Genomic DNA, 23238 nt, shown 5'->3' with positions numbered 1-23238 from the left:
TGAGAAAGGTTGAAAGCAAAAGAAAAAGGAGGCAACAGAGGATGAGATGGTTAGATAGCATCACTGACTCAATGGACATGAATTTGAGCAATCTCAAGGAGATAGTGGAGGACAGAGGAGTCTGGCACGCTGTGCTACAGTCCGTGGGGTCACAAAGAGTCAGACACAACTTAGCAATTTAATAACAACACCCAATAATAAAAAGAACTATTGATAAACGTGGGTGAATCTCAAAGGCATGATGATGAATGAATAAAGTCAGTTATAAAATGCTGCACGTTGCATAATTCTGTGTGTATAACATTCTTGAAAAGACACACTACAGCAATGGAGACAATGCAGAACATATCAGTGGTTGCCATATGTCTGAACATATTAGGGTTTGGGAAGGGTGTGGCTATAAAACAGCAACAAGTGGGAGTTCTTGGGGTTATGTATCTTAATTGTGATGGTGGTTACAGTAATCCAAACTTACAGGGCTGTATATCCAAAAGATCCATTTTACTGTATTTAATAAGTCAAATAAATTACTAAAATGATATATATTTAGTAATTCACATATATACATATATGGTGTATATATAACTCCCCGGTACAGGTACACCTCCCTGGTGTAGGAAATGGCAACCCACTCCAGTACTCTTGCCTGTAAAATTCTATGGGCAGAGGAACCTGATGGGCTACGGTCCATGGAGTCTGCTGAGACTAAGCATATACATAACGTTTAAAAGCAAGCAAGAAATCCTAAACCAAGAGCGAAAGGATTGTTAAGAAATGCATGAGAACAGTACTTCTTGTCCCTCAGTCAATCAGTTGAGTCTGATTCTGCGACCCCATGGACTGCTGCATGCCAGGTTTCCCTGTCCTTCACTATCTCCTGGAGTTTGCTCAAACTCACCTCCATTGAGTCGGTGATGCTATCCAAACATCTCATCCTCTGTCAGCCCCTTCTCCTCCTGCCTTCAATCTTTCCCAACATCAGGGTCTTTTCCAGTGAGTCAGCTCTTTGCATCAGGTGGCCAAAGTATTGAAGCTTCAGTTTCAGCCTCAGTCCTTCCAAGGCATATTCAGGATTCCTTTGGGATTGACTGGTTTGATCTCCTTGCAGTCCAAAGGACTCTCAAGAGTCTTCTCCAACACCACGGTTCCAAAGCATCAATTCTTTGGCCTTCTTTATGGTCCAACTCTCACATCTTGAACACGAATACTGGAAAAATCAGGACCTTTGTCCGCCAAGTAATGTCTCTAGTACTATAGTGTAACTTGGACATGGAACAACAGACTGGTTCCAAATAGGAAAAGGAGTACGTCAAGGCTGTATATTGTCACCCTGTTCATTTAACTTATATGCAGGGTACATCATGAGAAACGCTGGACTGGAAGAAACACAAGCTGGAATCAAGATTGCCGGGAGAAATATCAAGAACCTCAGATATGCAGATGACATCACCCTTATGGCAGAAAGTGAAGAGGAACTAAAAAGCCTCTTGATGAAAGTGAAAGTGGAGAGTGAAAAAGTTGGCTTAAAGCTCAACATTCAGAAAACTAAGATCATGGCATCCGGTCCCACCATTTCATGGGAAATAGATGGGGAAACAGTGGAAACAGTGTCAGACTTTATTTTTCTGGGCTCCAAAATCACTGCAGATGGTGACTGCAGCCATGAAATTAAAAGATGCTTACTCCTTGGAAGAAAAGTTATGATCAACCTAGATAGCATATTGAAAAGCAGAGACCTTACTTTGCCAACAAAGGTCCGTCTAGTCAAGGCTATGGTTTTTCCTGTGGTCATGTATGGATGTGAAAGTTGGACTGTGAAGAAGGCTGATCGCCGAAGAATTGATGCTTTTGAACTGTGGTATTGGAGAAGACTCTTGAGAGTCCCTTGGACTGCAAGGAGATCCAACCAGTCCATTCTGAAGGAGATCAGCCCTGGGATTTCTTTGGAAGGAACGATGCTAAAGCTGAAACTCCAGTACTTTGGCCACCTCATGCGAAGAGTTGACTCATTGGAAAAGACTCTGATGCTGGGAGGGATTGGGGGCAGGAGGAGAAGGGGACGACAGAGGATGAGATGGCTGGATGGCATCACTGACTCGATGGATGTGAGTCTGAGTGAACTCCGGGAGTTGGTGTTGGACAGGGAGGCCTGGCGTGCTGCGATTCATGGGGTCGCAAAGAGTCGGACACGACTGAGCGACTGATCTGATCTGATTATTTGGAAGAAACGGGCGTAGCTACATTGAGAGAGTGATACGAAAGTGGGCAGTAAGCTGTGGGCCCGCCTTGGCATCAGAGAAAGGAACAGTTCCAAGTCGTGGTGTGAAAATATTTTTAAGAGGAAGGTAAGAAAAGGAGAAAAGTCAGAATATCGGTTTAAAAGGCTAAGGGAGCAACTTCAGATGAGATGTGATGCACTGGCCCCAAAGCAGGGCTTGGCAGAAGAGCCGAGACAGGATGGACGTGAGAAAGTTTGAGATCCTGAAAAAGAAAGTGTGAGCAGAGAGCAAGAAAAGATAAAGGTGGGCGCAAACAGTGCGAAGCAGGCAGACGGGCAAAGGCAGGTTATTTCAGCAGTGTCTTTTGCAGTTTCTGAGGCAGGTACCAAGGGGCACCTGGAAGAGCTAGCGCAGGCGCCTGGGAAGGCGGGCGCCGGAACGCCCGCGAGGGGTGTCCCGTGCTCTCCCGGGAGACCGGGTCTAGCCGCGAGTGGCGGCTGCGTGCACGCGCACTCGGAGCCGGCCGGCGGGGCGGGGGCGGGGCGGAGGTGGGGCGCGCGCACGTCCACGCGGGGCGAAGGAGAGGCGCGGCAGAGGCCGATGACGTCAGGGGCGCGCGCGGCCGCGGGCGGAGCGGAGAGGCGGGCGCAGCGCGCGGCCGCGGGCGGAGCGGAGGGGCGCGAGGGGCGGAGCAGAGCGCGGGAGGAGGCGGGGGAGGAGAGGCCCCCGGACAGTGAGCGGCAGCTGGGGAGGGGGCCGCGGAGCCGGAGCGCGAGAAACAGCTGATCCGGTTTTCCTTAAAGCCAGAGAAAATGGAAGTCGGGTAGCAGCTACTGCGGCGCTGCGGGCTGACTGAGCGGAGCGGCGCGGCAGGTGAGACGGCGCTGGCCGCGGTGCTGCCGGCGGCGGTGGGGCCGGGGCCGCGGGCCCGGCAGGTGCGCTATCCGTCCCAGTGCTGCGTTGGGTGCCTCCGCAGCTTCGTGACGGAGCAGGTGGGCGCAGAGGCCGGGCGGCCCCGGGTCTGGGGCGCGGGGGTCGCGGGCACAGCGCGTGGCTCGCCGGCGCGTCTGCATTGCGGGCTCGGCTCTGGACCCCGCGGGCGCCTCGGCCACCGGCCCTGGCCCGACGCGGCGCGCGTCTCCGGGCAGGGTGCGGCGCTCCCGCTGGGTCGCGGACGGTGTCTCCTTCGGGCCCCGGAGCCGTCTGCACTGGAACGTGATGACGGGCTCGGGGACACCGGCTCCTCGGTCCGTTGGGCGCACTGGGGTCCCGGGGCGCCGGCGGACTCCCAGGCACGGCCCGGCAGCATCGCGTGAGGCCGTCGGCCGGGTGCCCGGGCCGTGGCTGCGTGGGCCACCGCGGCCCGGTGCGCCGCTCGCTCGTTCCTCTGGGTCTGGCTGGACAGTGGGCGAACGGCTAATGCAATTTGGCTGTGAACCTGGAGGCCTTCCCTGGCATCTTTTCACTGGAGGGGGTAAAATCGCATTTGCTGTGCTTTAAGTGCTCCTTTAAATTCGGGAGATGTCAGTGATGTCATCATTAACAAAAACTTTCCTTCATTGGACACAACCGCCCAAGTGCACCCTCCTCCAGTGAAGCTATTGCAGCCCTTTGAGAATCTTTGCTACAAAATAGATTTGTCTTTGCTCTGTGAACTCACCAACCTTACACAGGTGAAAACGGTTTTTGTTTTTATTTCTTGGCTTGAGAATGAGTAGATTCAAGAGAGGCTGAAGGGAAACTTGTTAGATCCTCACAGATCCGGGAATCACTCCATCCATATCACAAGCATCCAGGGGAAAGTCACGCATGACACTTCCGTGGCTATTGCCTGGCTTTATCTTTATAACTGAAAGTGAGCTATGAGATGAGAAAAATTAAAAGACATTGTATTTGAGGTGGCAGATGATGTGTTCAGAAAAGGTAGACAGTGTGGCCTATATCTTCACAGGCCCTGATTGCTTCAGGAAAATCTGCAGGTCTTCTAGCTCTCCATCACTGCCTCCTCCAGGACTCCCCACCATGATGGGCCTGGGAGCAGTCTGCTCTGGAGAAAGGGGTGACAGCTTCTCTGGGGCCCTCCCTGCCTTTCCTGTAGCAGCTGTGTGGCCCACCAGCCTCCAAGGCTAGTTTAACACCTGAAGAGAGTTGAGAGAGTGCAGAGGCTGGGACTTAACCTGCATGGCACACAAAGTTCTGGGGAAATTTCTCCCCATAAATGGGAGCAGAGTGCCAGTATTATTGTGTGTGTAAGTGTTCCATTAGTATGGACTGTGATGGGAACAGAAGTAAGCAAGTTCCCAAGACAGTCTGCACTTCTACTGAAGCCTAGCACATTGAAAGGATATTCAGTGAGGGACAAAAATATTGACATTTGTGTATTTAATAATTAATGACTTCCTAATTGGTGCAAAGAAGCATACCTTAAATTATTAGTGTGATCGTATTGGGTCTGTAAGGAATTTAATACCACAGGCCATGCAAAAGTTTGAGTCTGGTCAGGAGGGTAAGCTTTCAAAAACCTTGGATTGGTGGGAAGAAAACTGGAAGTAGAGCATCACCTTAGGCTTGGCATTCAGGGTGACAGTGGATGGAAACCATTGCATTACAGAGTCTTGCTTCATGTGGGTCCCAGCCTGGGTCCTGTGTGAGGCCCCTAGCCCTGGGAAAGGCTAGCTTTCCCCTTTTCTGTGGGAAAGCTGAATTGTCTGTTCTCCCCTGTGGAGAAGGAGAGTGGCATGTCCGTCTGAAGCAGCCACGTGTGCATGGCCTGTCACATCCTAAAGGTGCCAGATTTATTCACAGTGGCAAGGCTGCCTGAGACAGGAAGCCTTATAGCAGAACTGACTTTAAATATACATCTTTTCAGCAACTTTGCCCCCGCTGCATATGGTTATTTTAGAAATCGACCTTCTAAGTCATTGCTGAGATTTTTTTCTGTAATTGAAGTAGCCTCAAGTGTGTGAAAATTGGCTTTTAAGTCTCTGAGCTATGAACTCTTTAGAAATTGAGTTTGTGAAACCACTCTGGCCACATATCCTTTTTTTTTTTTCCCACCTGTAGACCTGTGAAAGTATTCATTGTAATTTTTTTTTTTTAATTTAACTCACTGTAGTACTTTTGATAATACAAAGCAAGTGTTTTCACTAAATGTTGAGATATTAGCCACTGGTTTCCTACAACATTTCAAAATCCCTCACTTTAAAGCCTTTTCATGCCCCTTTCATGCTTAGAGTATCACATCCGATTCTAAAAAGCCAAGATTGCCTTGGCTTTTCTTTTTGCTTCCTTTGGATGTTAAGGTCATTTAATTCTTGTCTTAGGCCCAAAAGATAAAGGCTGAGTCAGCTCCCGAGGGGCCAGCAGGGGGCGTGCTAAATGCATCTTGGCAGGCCTCCACCTGAGCCACCATGAAAACTATGGAGGATCCCCAAACTAGGGGTGCATACCTGTGAGCCACACATTTCTGTGTGCCTATCGCCCAAGGGATGGACACTGAAGGAAGGATATGCTTTAAATAGCCAGAGGTTGCGGCTTCTAGAATGGGTCTCCCTCCATGAGGCAGCTTTAATGGCTCCATGTCTTTGGAGAGTGATGGTTGGTCCCCGTCAGAAGATTCAGTGCCTCCTCAGATAGCAGAAGGGAGAGTGTTGGCTTGGAGAGGAGCGACTTGGCCTCACAGAAATCCCTGCCTATATCTTGGTCCTGGAGAGGGCATGATGGTGCCAACCAGGACAGCCAGTGGATGTGTCTCCCATCACCCAACAATATTTTCTCTTGGGTTTGACAACTATTGACTTAAACCCCAGGACTCTGTGTCAGTAGCACCTCTCAGGGGGTTTATTTGCTGGCCTTGCCAACATTATTGGCTCAGGGTTTCTCAGATGAAGAAAAGCAAATGTTTAATCCCTGTATGTGTTTTTACCTGAAGAAAATGAAAACAGGAGAAAAGAGGCAACTGTGCTTTTCACTTCAGTGTGCTTAATCTGATTTTAAGTGTGTGCCATGTTATTCATCAGAAAGTTCCTGGTGGGTCTGGAGAGCTGAGTTCCTGCCGGGAGGGTCGTCTTGCCAAGCTGGGAGGGTTGTGTCTCAAGGCTTGGATGATCATCAATGTTTCTAGTTATGGTGACTTCCTCAAGTTCCTTGTAGAGCCCAGATGCTGAAGGGAGTGATAATACCTTGAAGGGAATAGATCTTTTACTGGACACCTATCCAAATGCTATGACTGGATAATTCTTTATACTTCTTATTCTGTCAAAATGCTTGTAGAATTGAACTGTTGATTTTAGAGAGGTAAAAGGAAAAAGTTTTCCAGCTTTGTGCTTCTCTTGGAGCATTTGAAATGGTTACGGGGAAGTGCCACTCAATTAAAGACAGGTGGCACCTGATCCTTTTGGAAGCTGTCCATCCCTGAGGATGACCACAGGATATCCTACTCAAGAGGGAATCCTGAGATCCACAGGCTTTTAAAAGGAAGCAAAACATGCTGGTTCCTTTTTATGGTATATCTAATTTGAAAATATTTTACCCTTGGAAACTTGGAAGCAGAGTTTCATTTGCCCTTGATAGACTGCTGCATCCCCCGAGCAGTCTGTGTGTCCGACCAAGAAGAAGATGACTTGAACACAGATATGACAGAGCCAGTCAGGGAGAAGCTGCCCTCTCGTTTTGGGGATGAAGCTCCTTGCCATTCATAGTAACAGAATGAGTACATGGGTTGAAAACAAGTCATTAAAATTCTGAAAATGAGAGGTTGATGCTGCCATTTTTACCTATCCATGTTGTGGAGGTGTGTTTAGCTGGCTGGTTTACACATGGTATTTCTTTTGGAGCTGGGGGTGTGTGGGCTGTGGTCAAGATAGGGATTAGGAGAGAGTAGACCTTACTTTTCCTTCTGCATTAGCCACAACCCACCACCCTGAATGAGGCATGGCCCTGTCATGCTCTGCTGCTGCTGTTGCTGCTGCTGCTAAGTTGCTTCAGTCTTGTCCGACTCTGTGTGACCCGATAGACAGCAGCCCACCAGGCTTCCCTGTCCCTGGGATTCTCCAGGCAAGAATACTGGAGTGGGTTGCCATTTCCTTCTCCAATGCATAAAAGTGAAAAGTGAAAGTGAAGTCACTCAGTCGTGCCCGACTCTTAGCGACCCCATGGACTGTAGCCTACAAGGCTCCTCCATCCATGGGATTTTCCAGGCAAGAGTACTGGAGTGGGGTGCCATTGCCTTCTCCGTGTCATGCTCTAGGCCACTCATGAGAAAAGGAGAATGTTAACCTCCCATGTCTCCAAGGCCTTATCTAGTGAAGCTGCAGGATTCCACAAACCCCTAGTGCTTGCTATTAGATTTCTTCTGTCCACCATCTGACATTCTAAGAAGTCAAATGTACATTCATGCCGATGCAAGTTCTAAATACATCTCTCTTGCAGTTAGGGATAAAATAAACTCATTTTCTGGGTTTGAAGGATCTCACCTTTCTCCTTGCAAGGAAATATTTTTTGTTTGAGCTTAGTTTATCCTTCCATAGTTTTCCTTATAAATGTGATGGATATTTGATGTCTGAGTGAATGTGCATGCATAAAATGCAGTATAACTTTTATGAAATATAAAGGCATACCTCTGAAATTCTTTTTCTTTTCTGCTCAGTGTTTCATTCAATTGTTTTTTAGATCAGCAGTTTCTCACGGTGCTAGGGATGGGCGTGAATGGACCACTCACCCTCCTTGAGATTCAGTCTCTCAGTTGCTGAGATGAGTGTAGGAGCAGATGTCCTGGTGTTGCCCCTGCCAGCTTGAGCCTTGCTACTGCTGTGAAGGCCCCTACTTCTGCCCCTGAGGCTGACACACCCATGGTTTACTCAGATCATCTCTCTGGTTCCATATTAGAAGTTGCCTATGATGTGGGGCTCCCCAGATATTAGATTATGCTCAGGGCTGGCCTGGCAGGACTGTGGAAGAGACCCCACGATGGACCACATCCTGGGATGTGATGTGCCTCCTTCCAATAAGGCCACCCTAACCCCCAAGACTGAGTCAGTACCCTTTCATCTTGGGGGTCCAAAGACCATGGTTCCAATCCATTTCCCCACACTTCTTGTAATGATGATTTGAAGCTTTGGGAATATGTATATTATCAAAATATGAGGCAACACATTTGCATGTGTAATTTTTCATGCATTAAAAGGAATTGTCCAGCATCCAATATATATATTCACTTTTTCTTTTTATTTGTTAATTGAAATATATTAATTTACAATGTTAATTACTGCTGTACAGCAAAGTGATTCAATTATATATATACACACACACACATATACTTACGTATATACACATTCTTTTTTATATTCTTTTTCTATTATGGTTTATCATAGGATATTTAATATAGTTCCCTCTGCTATACAATAGGACCTTGTTGTTTATCCAATCTAAATATAATGGTTTGCATCTGTTAACTTCTGCCTCCCAACTCATTCATCACCCGACCCCCTTCCGCTTGGCAACCATCAGTCTGTTCTCTATTTCTGTGATTCCATTTCTGTTTCCTAGATAGGTTCATTTGTATCATATCTTAGATTCCATGTATAAGTGATATCATATGGTATTTGTCTTTGTCTTTCTGACTTACTTTACTTAGTATGATAATCTCTAGTTGCACACTTTTTCTTCTTAAAATGGAGTATGTTTTGCCAGTCTTTTAAATCATATCATGCTATCTCTTGAAAAGAACCATCCCTGAATAGAAAAGAAGATGGACGAGTTGCTAGCTGACTTGGACAATGTGACAGGCTGTGTGACCTTGGGCACAGTCCCAAGTGGCCCCCCAAGAGGAGAATCTCTTCTCTGGTTTTGTGTAGGTTTGGGGGGAGAAGCAGATGAGAGAATGTGCAGTGAGTCCTTCAGTTCTAAAGAGATCATTCCAATAAAAGGAAGTAGGAAGCAGTGTGCCCATCTCATTTACCACGAGCCCATTGCTCTCCCTTGCCAGCGTTGTCAGTTGATGGATTTACAGCTTACACTTGTAACTCAAGTCCTAGCTTCAGTGAATTTGCTTTTAACTTTTTTTGCAGAGGAAGAAGGAGGCATGGGTAAGAAGAATGGAGGACCTTCTTTGGCTTAGTGATTCTTGTCATTTATCTGGAATTGTCAGCCAGTTCTGTTAAAACAGGCTAAAGGAAGTTCCTCCAAGTCAGGTAGACTACAGACCCCCTGAGAGTTGGGCTGCATCTCCTACCTCTAGCAGGCCCCTCGGTCTCATCAGATGGGATGTGTTACAAAACACACTTTCTTACTCTTGGAGTTGATGGAAGATTAGTCTTTTACATGGACAACGCGTGGGTGGAAAGAGAAGAAGGAGAAAAGCATTCCATAGATGGGGTCCTGCTAGTCCCAGGGACAGGGAAGCCTGGTAAGCTGCCATCTATGGGGTCACATGCAGTCGGACACGACTGAAGCGACTTAGCAACAGCAGCAGCAGTCCCATGTCTGTGAGGGGTAGTGACCATGGCCTGAGGCCCCACCAGCATGGGTGGTCTTGGCATTTACCCTTGGGGGAAGTGTGTGGCTAAGCTCTGTGTCTGCACTGCTCTCCTCACCCTGAAAGAGCCCCTTGGCAGGGCCGGCTGCTGTTCTTGGAGCAGGTCTCTGGCCTCTGAGACCAAGGGGCATCCTCTCATCATTGGTGTTGAATGTGGTGCAGGGCAGAGAAGTCTCTGTGGCTTCTGAGGGACAACACAGGCCCCTGTGGGAGGAAGTGGCTTTTTTGCAAGCCCTGTCACTTGCTGCTGCTGCTGCTAAGTCGCTTTAGTCGTGTCCGACTCTGTGCGACCCCATGGACGGCAGCCCACCAGGCTCCCCTGTCCCTGGGATTCTCCAGGCAAGAACACTGGAGTGGGTTGCCATTTCCTTCTCCAGTGCATGAAAGTGAAAAGTGAAAGTGAAGTCGCTCAGTCGTGTCCGACTCCCAGCAACCCCATGGACTGCAGCCTACCAGGCTCCTCCGTCCATGGGATTTTCCAGGCAAGAGTACTGGAGTGGGGTGCCATCGCCTTCTCCATGTCACTTGCTAGGTCACGTGAAAGCTCTGTGGCTGTTTTGCTTGGCACTGTGGCTGCATAATTATTGGTAGGCAAATTGAAAGGCCACACTGGATCTCTTGGGAGCCTGTGGCCTGGACTTGTAGGAATGGGTTGCACTTCGTGTCCACGTCTCTTGATTATTTCATTTGTAAAGTCTGTCTGGTCTGAGGTGCCGACTGTGAACTAGGCCCTCAGGGCCCCCTGGTTCAAAGTGGCCGGCAGACTCTGGCTTATCAGGCCTGGCATGTGTGGGCAACCTCCTTCTCCCTTGGGTCATCTGCCCACACTGCCCATGACTGACAGCATTTCCTAAGGTTTCTTCCACCCAACTCCACTTATCCCATGAACAGTCTGGAGAGCCCTGTGTTCAGAAAGACTGTCACATAGGGTACGTAAGGCTTCTAGGGTTTGGGAGGGGTGATACAGGCAAGAAGTTCCACTGCTTCAAGTTAGAGGTTTGTTAGAAGACGCTGTGCTGCTGCATTTAAATTAGGAGATACTGTGGAGGTTGCAAACACCACAGCAAAGCAAAACACCTGAAGTTTTTTGGTTCCCAGTGCATATAAAAGTTACATTTACACCACCGTCCTATCGTCTATTAAGTGTACAATAGCATTCTGTCTAAATATATCTCTCTATATATACACCCCTTAGTTTAAAAATACTCTACGGCTAAAAAAATGCAAGCTACCATTTGACAATACAGGGTTGCCACAAACCTTTAGTTTGTTAAAAACAAAAATGCAGTATCTATGAAGTGCAGTCAAGCGAAGCCCTGAAAGGAGGTCTGCCTGTAGTAGGCTGTGGGGTGACTGGAGGACCAGGTGGGAAACGTGGCCATGAAGGAGAGTCTGTGTGTGGGCCCTGCAGATCAAGGCGGGGCCTGCTGGGGGAGACTCCCAGCCTCTGGACCAGGCCCCCACCTTGGGCATCTCTCTAGTCCTCTCTTTCACAGGTGAGGTGGAGACAGGTAGCTGTTTGACCTCTGATACCTCATGCAAGTCCATATTCTGTGCCCAGTAATCCCCTTCTTCTCTCCTAGTGCTGACTAATCAGGGGAAAGAAAGGCCCACTCACTGCTGGAAGAGAACAGCTAGGGAAAATTAGGCGTCTCTTAAGAATGTTTGTATCCGTTTCTCTTGCTGAGGAGAATACAGAGCATTTGAAGAAGGATTTATAGTTAGAAATGGGCTGTGTGGTCAGCATCCCTCCTTCTGACTGTGAGGCTCCGAGGAGAAGGCTGTGCCCCAGCCTGTTCAGAACAGGCTCTCCATGCGTGTTTATGAAATGCATTCACTAGTCCTATGGGAATTAAACTTAGAAATTTAATTATTTTTTCTAGAATTGTTTAGCTCCCATGAGTTCAAAAGTGTTAGGGTTGAGAATGAGGCTCATGTCAAATTTGACACATTTTCCAACTTGAGCCCCCCAGTTTGGCAGTGAGCAAAGAAAAAACAAACAGCAAGTTATTTACTGATTCACCATGCTGTGGCACACTGCAGAGTGCCATTCTCTGGGGAGGTATAGTTCTGTCTTTTCCATATATGTGTCACAGACACTGTATGCGGTCTTAGGGAATATTAGCTACATTTATTTGATAAGGAAAATAACTGCATTCCTGATTTCTTTTAAAATTGGAATATAATTGCCTTACAATGTTGTGTTAGTTTGCACTCCAGATTTTGAAAAATCCTCCTCCCCACCTCCTTTTACCTGTCTGGGGTGCGGAGGGCCTTAAAGCTGCAGTCCACATCATCCATGCGGCTCAGCCTGGGGAGTGGGTGGGACCCCAAACTTAGTACTTCCTCTGGGACTCCCTCCACATACTGACAAATGTTCTGCCCTCTCTGGCCCCCTGAGCAGCACTGCCCTCTTGCTCCTTGCCATACCTCTCTCCTAGGCTTGTCTCCCTGCTCTGGAGAGCCTCCAGGGGGCTGCTGGTGCCCCCAAACCTCGACCCTGAGCAGGATTCATTACTACCCACCTCCCTTTTATTTCAGTTTGCCAAGAGGATAAGATCTACCCAACTTCCCGTAACAGAACCATGACACCATAATGGACAAGTCTGTCCCCATGATATTGAGTGGGAAAATGATGCTTTCTGGATAAAGTATGCTAGGATTTTTTTTCTTTTAAGTAATTGATAAGACTTCTCTGTCACTATCCTCTCTTGGTGTTCTCTTGCCTGCAAAAGTTGTCCAAGAAGGAACCACTGTACCCATGATGATAAAGTGGAGGTTCATGATTCAACACTGTAGCCTTAGTGTGAAACAGCCCTTTATGAGGCTGGAAGGTTGGTGGTCCCTCCCCTCCCTTCCCACACCCTGAGTGAGGCCAGGTGTGGGGCCCTGAGGATGGGCATTGCTGAGAACAGGCTTGTGATCAAGTAGTAACTCCTGCAGTAAGATGATGCCCAGGGCACTAGAAAGTCTAGTGTTTGAGAGTATGTCTGGTGGCTCAGACGGTAAAGAAGCCACCTACAATGCTGGAGACCTGGGTTCAATCCCTGGGTCGGGAAGATCCCCTGGAGAAGGGAACAGCTACCCACTCCAGTATTCTTGCCTGTAGAATTCCAGGGACAAAGGAGCCTGGCAGGCTACAATCCATGGGGTCACAAAGAATCGGACATGACTGAGCTACTTTGACTTCCCTTTCACTTGGAGCAGTCTGGAGACCAGACCCCTCCCCTCCAGCCCCCAAATGTACATTCTTCCCTTAAACTAACCCTAACAGAGAGGAGAAGAAGCAGAGACCTTTTCCAGTCAGGTGAGGGTATTGGCCATCCACCGTCATGATGAAACAACCTGTCTAAATGCATAGAGCTGCCAAGCCTGCAGCAGGGAGGACTGGGTTCCTTGTGTTTCTCCCACCAGTTCCTTGTGTTGCCCAAGAGATGGGCAGTGACATTTTGTCCCGGGTTCCTGGTGGCATCTGTGGACCAGTGGGCAAAGGCATGAGAAAGCACCTTCTACATAGACATCTGGGTGTGCCAACAGCAGACTTCCTCTGAGGGTCCTGGGTGCTGGGCTGGGCTGAGCATGCGTGACACAAGGAAAAACGGGGCACTGCGTGATCACTGGGCAGCTGTCAGGCTGGAGGGAGGTCACAACCTGAGGCATCCTGTCAGCAGAGCTCAGCCAGGTGGGAGCCATGCTTTCTCCATGGTGGACGGGTGGGGTGGGGGCCTCTGGGGCCCAAGCACATTCTCAAGAGAGGTAGAGCTCTTCACAAGTCCAGGTTGGGTTTCTTCATCTAGACATGAGAGTGTACTTTGTAAATTGTTTAAGACTGTGGCTCATACAGTAAAGAATCTGCCTGCAGTACAGGAGGTCTAAGTTCAATCCCTGGGTTGGGAAGGTCCCTTGGATAAGGGAATGGCAACTCACTTCTTGACTGGAAAGTTCCATGGACAGAAGAGCCTGGTGGGCTGTAGTCCATGGTGCTAAAAAGAGTCGGACACAACTGAGCAACTAACGCTTATGCACTTACACAAATGTAAGAAACTGTTTTGAGGGTTTTTTTTTTTTTAACATTGTTATTATTGTTACTTTTCAGAAGCAGAAATAAAAACCTGAAATGTAGAAAGAGCCTAAATCATTTGGAGACATGTAAAATTTTGCATGAAGGTGTTAGGTGGCTCCTAGTGATTCACAGAGGAGAGTGGCCCCTGGGCATCTGCTGCAGGCCCAGCAGGCTAGAGCTAGACCCAAGGCTGCACGCAGGCAGAGCTCAGCTGCGGTCAGGCTGTGGGACTTTTCTGTGGGACCCAGCAGGCATGAGGCTGCATGCCCATTCCCTGGTGCTGTGCCACATCCTCCCCAGGAGTTGTGTTTGCCGCAGTTCCCTGCATGTTTCTGAGTACTTGACTCTGGCTAGCCGGTGAGTGTCTGCTGGATGGACCCCCATGCTCAGGGCACTGAGTGGAGTGGATCCAGATCAGATCCCTGCTCAGACCACCCTATGGTTCTGTACTTGCTCTGTCCAGCCACTCCCATGGGGTCCTCTGTCCCCAACATACTGTGCTTTTCAGAGTCCACAGAGGAGGTTGTGGGTACCCAAGTGACACTCAGAGCCTCTGAGTGTCCAGGCCAGTGGGGGTGGGACACTGCCATCCCTGGGTCCCCTGTGGGCAGGGATGTAGGAGAGGCTGTGCTTTGGGGTCAGGCACACTGGGTTCCATTTCCATGGTGCTGTCTCCTGCTGTGAGTCCCTGGCTGGGACAGGTTGTCTCCTAGCCTCCGCATCCTGGCGGGTGACAGCAGACCCAGGGGTATCCGTCAGCTCACTGCAGCTTCTGTCCAAGCTGTTCAGGATGGAGTCCTAACCGACTGGGCATTTGTTCCTTTCCAGCAGAGTTGGGAAGAGACCTATCCCATCGCTGGGGGCCCTGGCGACCTTGGGGAGGGGTCTCATTACTCTGAGTTCCCATTTCCACATCTGGAAAAAGGGGATTCCCAGGTACCTTGCTGGGTTTTTGTGAGGACCACAGAGGCTGGTGGACAGGTGCTTGTGTCAAGATCAGAGAGAGATCACCCCGGAAACAGAAGGGAGAAGCGACCCTCTGGGAGCTCCAGAGTGAGTCCCACAAGTACCATCTTCCTGAGTTGGTGGGATGCTCCAGGACACAGAACAACCTGGAGCAGAACAGGGCGGTCTAGACCTTTTGGACCTTCATAAGAATTCACTTTGCATTTTCCTTTTCAGGGAACAAACTGTAGGATTCTTCAAACCTTTGTCCAGTGTGCATCATCGACATTCATTTTTCAATGGATTATTAATAATTTAGTTGACATCCGGGGAAACCTATTTTACGGCACTTTGCTCTTGGTGTTTTTAGCTTAAACCATTTGTCTTAGAGAAACTGTAAAACGCATCCATACAAAATACTGAAATCTAGAAAACAAAACTAATACAGATCTTGCCACATCCTGTCCCCAGCCCTACAGAAAGGTGGGAGAACAAATATTACTCCATGGAAATAGAAAGCATACTAGTTTTTACCCTTTCTCCTTTGCTCATTCAATTTGGTTAAAAAATGAGAAGGCCATTATTTACACAGGCTAACAGAATTCAAACAAAACAAGAGTATGTAGTAAAATGTGAGTCACTTTCTTATGCCAGGCCCAATCCCTCTCTCAACAGGCACTGTTAATTGCTCCTGTGTATCTTTTTGAAAAAACTCTGTGGATGCTCAAGTATGTATTTTTTTTCATATTTAAACACATGGGAGCATACAGAGTCCATTTTCCTCTGGTTTCCCTTTTTCTCACTTAATCATGTTGGAGATTATTACATTTTTAGTCTTTTGGTCTATATAAAATGTACTCATCTAAATTTAATTTAATAATGACAGATTTGCTGAATTTAAGCTCAGTGTCTTCTTTTTTTTATGTTTATAGCTTTATTTTATTTTATTTTATTTTTAAACTTTACATAATTGTATTAGTTTTGCCAAATATCATAATGAATCCGCCTCAGGTATACATGTGTTCCCCATCCTGAACCCTCCTCCCTCCTCCCTCCCCATACCATCCCTCTGGGTCGTCCCAGTGCACCAGCCCCAAGCATCCAGTATCGTGCATAGAACCTGGACTGGCAACTCAGTGTCTTCTATCTTGGAGTTCCCAGCATGTCCCTTCCTGGGCTGGTGGGCCAGCCTGTAGTAAGTGCATAGTCCCAGAGTACACAGTGGCCGGCCCATCACAGGGCTTCTCCCTTCTGTTTCCGGGGTGATCTTCCTCTGATCCGACACCAGCACCTGTCCACCAGCCTCTGTGGTCCTCACAACAACCCAGCGAGGTACCTGGGCTGGCCCTTGAGCAGGAAGGAGTGCCCCTCTATCCACGCCCTGCCATGTGGGTTAGGCGGGTACTCAGAAAGAAGAATTAATTAGGGAGAAGCTGTAGTTTCCATTCAGCCCCTGTAAAGTTAGGGGGAAACTCTGAAATGTGTTTGCCAGCTGCCATGAGTGGTATCAGCTCATTCTGCTCTGAAAGCTGACTGAAGTGTGTGCCCCCCTTCTGTCCTCACCCTCCCGTTCCTCCTGTCTCATTATTTATGTTTCCATTCCATCCACGGTCTAGACACATACTATTTGCCCTCTCATGGGTAACCTCAGCTTCCAGTTACCTGGTCTTTGTGCTGTGTTTAGATGGATTCCAGGTTCACACAGTACTGGTCCTTTATTAGTAATTCTAGAGGAATTGTCAGGGCCTTTCTTTCAATTCCTCTTTCAGTTGGAGTTCATTGTAGAGTTTGTGGATTGTGATCCCCACTCTCTTCTTAAATGGCTCATGACCCTCAGTGGAGAATTTTTGCAAGCTCCAAAATATCTCCTGCATGAGTATAAAACTCTTGCGTCCCACCTTCCCTTTAAAACTTCATAGAAATATTTCCATCTTTTAGCATTGAGGATTATTGTTAAGATATTTGAGCTCAGCCTGTCTTCTGCCTGGATGTTCATATCATTCTTTTGATTCATTAACTTCTCCAGGCTATTTCTGTACGTTCATCTTTCTGTATCACTTTTTTTAAAAGCTGCGCACAGTATATCCCATCATCTGACAGAGACAAGTCACTGTTTCTTCTGTGTCTTATATATGTCATCTCTTTGAGAAACTCAGTATTTCACATACTTTGCCATTTCATTTGCTTGTGTCTTTGGTTGGTTGGTTGTGTTTATTCTATTTTTTAATGGCTTCTAATGTGCTCATCATTCCTACCCCATTTATTTTCTTTTTCTCCATTTCTTTCCTAAGCTCTTGTCTTTCTGTTGGTTAATAATTTCTTCTTTGATTTTTAAAAATCTTTTTAGGAGAATACAGTCGGCAGGATAAAGGCCCCTCAAAGATATCAATATCCCAATCTCCAGAATCTGTGAATATATTGGGAGAATTGGAATTGGAAAAGTAAAATTGAATATGGAGTTAAGGTTGCTAACTGTCTGACTTCAAAGTAGTGGGATTATCCTGGGTTATCTTAAGTGGGCCCAGTGTAGTCAGAGGGTACATGAAAGGGGAAGATGGAGGACCAGAGAGGCGTCAGCACAAGAAAGACCAGTCCTGATGTTGTTGGCCACAGGAGGCCATGATCCAATGCATGTGTGTGGCCTCCAGACTGGATACAGCAAGGAAAACGGGGCTTCCTGCAGTGACTGGAGTCATGACCCCCCAATAACGTTCATGTCCCAACCTCCAGAACCTGGGAATATGTTCAGTTATTTGAAAAAGGAGACTTTGCAGATGTAATTAAATTAAGAATCTTGAGTTGGGGAGATTGGCCTGATTTTTCCAGGTGGGTCTGAGTAACCCCAAAAGAGCCAGGAGGAGCAAAGTCAGAGCAGACCTGAAGATGGACTCAGAGGTCAGGGATGCAGTTTCTGGAAGGGGAAGACCAGCCAAGGAATGGGAGCAGCCCCTGGACACTGTGCAAGGTATGGCACCTTCTCCCCTGGAGCCTCCAGAAGGAACACTGTCCTACAATACCTTGGCTTTAGCCCAGCGAGACCCATTTCAGACACCTGATCTCTAGAACTGTAGGATGATATGTTGCTCTGTTTTAAGTCACCAGATTTGTAGATTTGTTGTGATTTGTTTCAGCAGTAACAGGAAACTCACAGAGACTGTATGGGAGTATGTTACTAAAAAAGTTCTTTACCTCTTTCCTTAGGAGGCTTTCCTCTGGGCCTGCAACTGCTTACCCGCCTCCTCCACCCCATTTCCAAGCCTGATTCCCAACTTGGTTACTTTGTGACTTTAGTCAGTGCATTTTTGAAGAATGGGGTAGGGTTGCACTTCATTTCAAGTTTATAGTCTGGAATGCAAGAGTACACTCTTCAAGTTGTATTTCTTTTGCCCAGTTAGGAGCTGTGTTCCCCAGTTCCTCATGAATGAATTGGGTGTTGCTCCTAGCAGGCCTCAGTGTCATGTGTTTGCTACCTGCCTCTGCCTCTATACAAGGCCCAATCCACAGGCCACAGTCTACTCAGTGGTTCTGTGCCCATGTCCATGTGATCCTTTGCAAGCTGCCATGGCGCAGTCTTTATCTCCCCAGGGGTCAGGAGTGGGCACTGGCTTGCTGTGTCTCTTCCTGCTGCCATTGGTCTGGTCCACCCAGGGATTTGTGCACTCTGCTCGTGTCTGTTTTCTTGATTTGTCAAAAGTGGAATATATTTCTCTTTCTAATTCTCTGTCTCCCTTTTCATTGTTTTGAGGGCTTTCAGAGAAAGTGTGGAGGAGTAAACCATTCACTGGAAACTGCTTTCTGGTGGCTGCAGGTGTAGATGCTGAGGGATTTTACTCACCATCTTTGGGGAGCTCCTTGTGCTTTGAGAGAGAGAAATGGGTCGCCATTTCTCTTGGGGTCTGGGCATTGTTGAGCATTTGTGGCTTTGGGATTCCTTTTCCAAGAAGATTTTTTGTTTTACTCCAGAATGCTTTTTGTGTAAAAGCCCTTCCATTAGATTAGACAAGCTATTGTATAAAAGATTTGACCTCCCATGCTAGCAGCCTGGGAGAAGGTGGCAGACACGTGCCACACTGGACCTCTGGCCCAAGGCTTCCCTACCTCTGAGGCCAGATCCTGCCCCTGCCATGCCCCAGCAGCCTTGAACTCACTTCCTGTGTCTCCGAAATCTGTGTGGCTTTTTGTATGTTAATCAATAAAGCCTGAATGAACACTTGCTTCTTTAATCACTAATGAATATTAAATTAATGCTGTAATCCCTAAGCAGTAGAATAGCCTCCAGTGATTGCTGTGTATTTTTCTGACACTATCTGGTTTAAATCTCACAGCCATCCTGTGAGGCAGGTGTCATGGTTCAGCCTCATTTGGCCGTTAAGCCAGGTTGGAGTGCCTGGAGATGCCATTTGTCTGTCTTACGAAGCACAGGCTGCCTTCACAAAGGCTGGACCTGGTCCTTGACACCCAGGAAGCGTGTGCTTACTTTGTTGGGTTGAGTTGAAGCTTATGAACTTCTTTCGTTCTTTTCCAAGCTCTGTGTGTGTGCAGATCTGTTGGCCCCAGATATGTTTGGAACAGCTTCCTTGTAGTGATCTAAGGTTCATTAGTTTTAAATGTTGAATTTTAGATAGTTATATGTTAGCAACCTTCAGTTGTGCAGTGTTTGTCTCTCATTCAAAACCCAGGGTGACTTAGAGGTAGGAAGTCCTACATTCTGAGGAATGAGAATTCATGAGGATTTTGCTCCAGCAGACCCACTTTGGGCTGTCCTGTGCACACACAGCCCCTCTAGTGTGCCATCCCTGGGGTGACAGACTAGTTTGCCAGCCAGTCAGTGTCCAAGGAGGGGAGTGTCCCCACTGTCTCTCTTCAGTTACTGGGAGAGAAATCCACTGTGCAGTAAAGATAATAAACTGATAAGTAAAAAGATAGTAAACTAGAATCTCTAAATTTTTTTTTTTTTTTTTTTTTGCCTGCCTTTCATTTTGTAGGGTCCATAGGGTTGTAGTCATGGGGATGAGTGACTGGTGGGCCACGGCTTCAGAGAGGCCTGCCGGGTCAAGCCTTGCACCCCTCTAGACAGATGGTCAGCAGCACCCGAGAATCAGGTGAAATGATCACTGTGCTGTTGCCAATGTGGTGGAAGGACAGAATGTACCTAGTTTTTGAGAAAGACCACGTCCTTGGGTTCCCTGTACAACCAGAGTGTGAGACTCAGAGAACGTAGCCTTGTAGCCTTCCTGAAGCTTCTTTGGACACCTGGGACGTTGAGAGAATGAACTTCCTCCTGCCCGCTCCTCTGGGCCTCCCCCGGGCATGATTCATGCTGGGATCAGTTCTGTGACATCAGCTTTTAGCTCTTCAAAGATTGCCTGTTACCACTTCCCTCTCTTCCTTCCTCTCCCAGTTTGTCATTTATTAGTCTGTGGTCTTCCCACGTGGCACAGTGCTAATGAATCCACCTGCCCGTGCAGGAGATGCAGGAGATAAGGATCTCCATTGGGAAGATCCCCTGGAGTAGGAAATGGCAACCCACTCCAGTATTCTTGCCTGGGAAATTCCACGGATGGAAGAGCATGGCAGGCTACATGCAGGTCATAAAAAAGTCAGACATGGCTGAGCTACTGAGCATGCATGTTTGTTCTGGTATCCTGATTTTCCAGCAGTTCTCTTGTGGTATGCCTTCATTTAGCCCCTGCAGTGCATTCTGGACACTTTGCTCGATGTTGCCTTCCACCTGGCTCATCTGCCCTCTACCCGATCCACATCAAATCTACTGTAAAGAGCAGTCACTTGGTTTTAAGTTTCTGTGATTGTGTTATTCATTTCCATAAATTTTCTTAATTTCCCATATTCTTGTCTTTTTAAGAGGTATCATATTATTTACTTAGGGTTTTGATCACTTTAAGAAGTACTTGCATCTGTCAATTAAAACTGTATGTTATGGTCTCTGAGTAATGATTTGTTATCTGAACTTCTTGATGGTGGTGAGCTGGGAGTTTTTGTCTGGTGTTACTGTTTGCTGGGCCTGCTGGCCCTGTTCTTGGGGAATCGCTTCTACTTGTGTCTCCTCACTTGATTATAGCTCTGTCGTTGCTTGGTGCCCGGGTGGGTGCATCTGGCCAGTGAGATCGTATTTGCTTCTGTTAGATCCACGGGGGGCTGTGAGCCCAGGGTCACCTTGCGTGTCAGCTCCCTGGGCTGGTGGTTTTGGAAACGGTGGCTGTCTGGGGTGAGCACCCGCTGAGACTCTGCCCTTCCTGTCTTTGTCATGCAGCCTGCGGGGAAGGCTGTGGCAGCGCTGTCTGTGGCAAGGATGCAGGCAGTGGGAGGCCAGGACTGGACTGGCCACGAGACACGGATCCTGTGCGCCTGTTGAAAGGGTGGCTGACTCTGAAGTTGGGACCAACTTGGGGAGTAGAGCTACTAACCGACAGTGCGGTGGTGAGTATGGATGTCTGTGTGCCAAGGCCTGGGAATGCCTTGATGAGTGGTTTCCTGACAGTGCCCTGTGGTGGTAGGAGGCTCTGTTGGCTGTAAAGAGACAAAGGACTGGCAGGCCCTTCCCAGCTAAGCATACTGCAATTTCCGGAGGCTTGCTTGGTTCTTTTTATCGTATCAACAAGTTTAAATGCAAAGCATTGGATGTAGAAGAGCACAAGATACCCCAGGAATGAGTGCCAAGTCGGTGCAGGGAAGGGAGGAAGGCAGTCCGTACACTCTCTGCTGGAATATTCTTGAGCCTGTTACGTAGCTGTCTGAGGTTTCAGCTGTAGAAAACTTGAAGAAAAGAAGAGCACAAAGCATTTTAGAGTATTGGCTATAGCTAGGGAACCACTACTTGAAAGTTCAAGCGTAGGCACTCCCTCTAAGCAGACTGGTCCAGCCCGCCCCCTCGCCCAGGGCACACCACGTTTCATGGATCTCTTGCCACATCTTGGCTGCTGGCTCCCCCGCCCTTCCCCGGATGCAGAGCCCTTCCAGCACCAACCCCTGTGTCTCCCATGACACCTTTATGGTTTCCCCACTCATGGCACCTGGGAGCCCTGCTCTGCGTCACAGGGTGTGTGCTCTCCCAGGAGCACGAAGGGTGGGCTGCAATTCTTTGTGTGTTGGTGCACCTCACCCATGGGATACCTTCTTATGGTGACCAGGCCATGACATTGGAAAAGCTCTTTAGATTTCCAAAAGAAGGGAACACTTAACTGTGTTGCAAGTCCTCGTACCCTTAGTGCCCTGTGCCCCCTGTAAAGCCTTGCAGTACCCACCTGCCCTCTGAATCTATGCACACACATTACACATAGATTTGGTGGCCTGAGGTAACTTTGTTGCTTCCCGGGAGTGTAGTACTCATTACCACGTCACTGTGGCCTGGGTCTTCACAAAGAGCCACCTTCTTCTGGTCGTAAAGGGTGGGGCCATGGTTAGTTGTACTCAGTGGAGGAGAGCTCCTATCGTGCTCTGACGTGTTCCCACGCCCCTCATTCATTTCCATTGTCTGCTCTGTGGTGTGCTAGTGTGCACTGCTGTCCTGCTCTGGACGCTGTTCTCCTGCACGTAGGGAACCAGGCAGCATTGTCTCAGGAGTAAAAGGCTTCAATCACCTCTACAGCTGGCCCTCTGTGTCCATGGGTCTTGCATGCATGTGTTCAATCCACCACAATCAATGATGTTCTAAGAACTGTTCCATAAAGTCCCAGAAAGCAAAACTTGAATTAACTGTACTTTGGCAGGTATTTACATAGCATTTACATTGTAATAAGCATTATAAGTAATCAAAGGGTGATTTAAAGTGTAAGGAAGGATGTACAGTGAGGTATACGCAAATATGATACCATTTTACATAAGGGACTTGAGCATCTGTGGATCTTGGTGTCCTCAGGGGTCCTGGAACCAACCTCCCATGGATACTGAGGGGTGACTGTATTTGATTCCGGAAGGTTTGAATCAGTTGTGCTTTTATATAAAATATCCCCAGGTGTTCCTGTTAATTACATCTTGAACTTCCTCTGCAGTCTGACCACTGCTGCTGCCCTGACACACAGGGCTCATTCAGTGCAACCCAGTCCACCCAAAGGGATGGCAGACCTACTGGGCATCCGTCTTCCTCATCATAGTTTAGGGGAAGGGCAGGGAGGACTCTGTGGTGTCCCCCACCGTCCAGGAGTGGTGGGACATTTTATTAACTGTCTCGGCATTTAACTTTTTGCAAAATTATGCTGCCCTTGACTTTGTGTCATCTCATTCATTCAGCAGACATTTTGTCTAAACATTTTCTTCCTCCTAAAGGTAAACAGTAGCCTTTGGAAAAAATACTCAGTGGAAAAGAAGTAATCATGTGCAAAGAATGTTTCCTCCGGTTTTGTTTTCCTCTTCAGCTGTTATTATTTCTTGAGCTTTTCCCACATTACTGAATAGCCTTAAACTGAGGTCCCCATGGCCACATGGCACTGAGTGGGCTGAACATGCTATAGTCAGTGAAT

The 23238-nt window shown here is 47.8% G+C and overlaps 1 protein-coding gene across 6 annotated transcripts in view; it reads left to right on the top strand.

Annotated features, from left to right (window-relative positions):
* The first annotated feature begins 2888 nt into the window (after positions 1–2888).
* Positions 2889–23238, top strand: part of OTUD7A (OTU deubiquitinase 7A) — a 388360-nt gene continuing 368010 nt past the window's right edge. For 2 of the 6 annotated variants that reach the window (XM_045163704.1, XM_045163702.1), the window contains exons 1-2: positions 2889–3092; positions 21033–21199. The gene's annotated coding sequence lies outside the window, so the exon portion shown is untranslated. Of the gene's footprint in view, positions 3212–21032; positions 21200–23238 lie in introns of all 6 variants that reach the window. The other 4 variants (XM_045163703.1, XM_045163707.1, XM_045163705.1 and 1 more) reach the window with 3 other exon arrangements.

This window comes from Bubalus bubalis, chromosome 20 (assembly GCF_019923935.1).
Source record: "Bubalus bubalis isolate 160015118507 breed Murrah chromosome 20, NDDB_SH_1, whole genome shotgun sequence".
In the NCBI taxonomy this organism is placed as follows: domain Eukaryota; kingdom Metazoa; phylum Chordata; class Mammalia; order Artiodactyla; family Bovidae; genus Bubalus; species Bubalus bubalis.
Note: the sequence above shows the minus strand (reverse complement) of the source record. Positions and strands in the feature narration are given on the sequence as shown.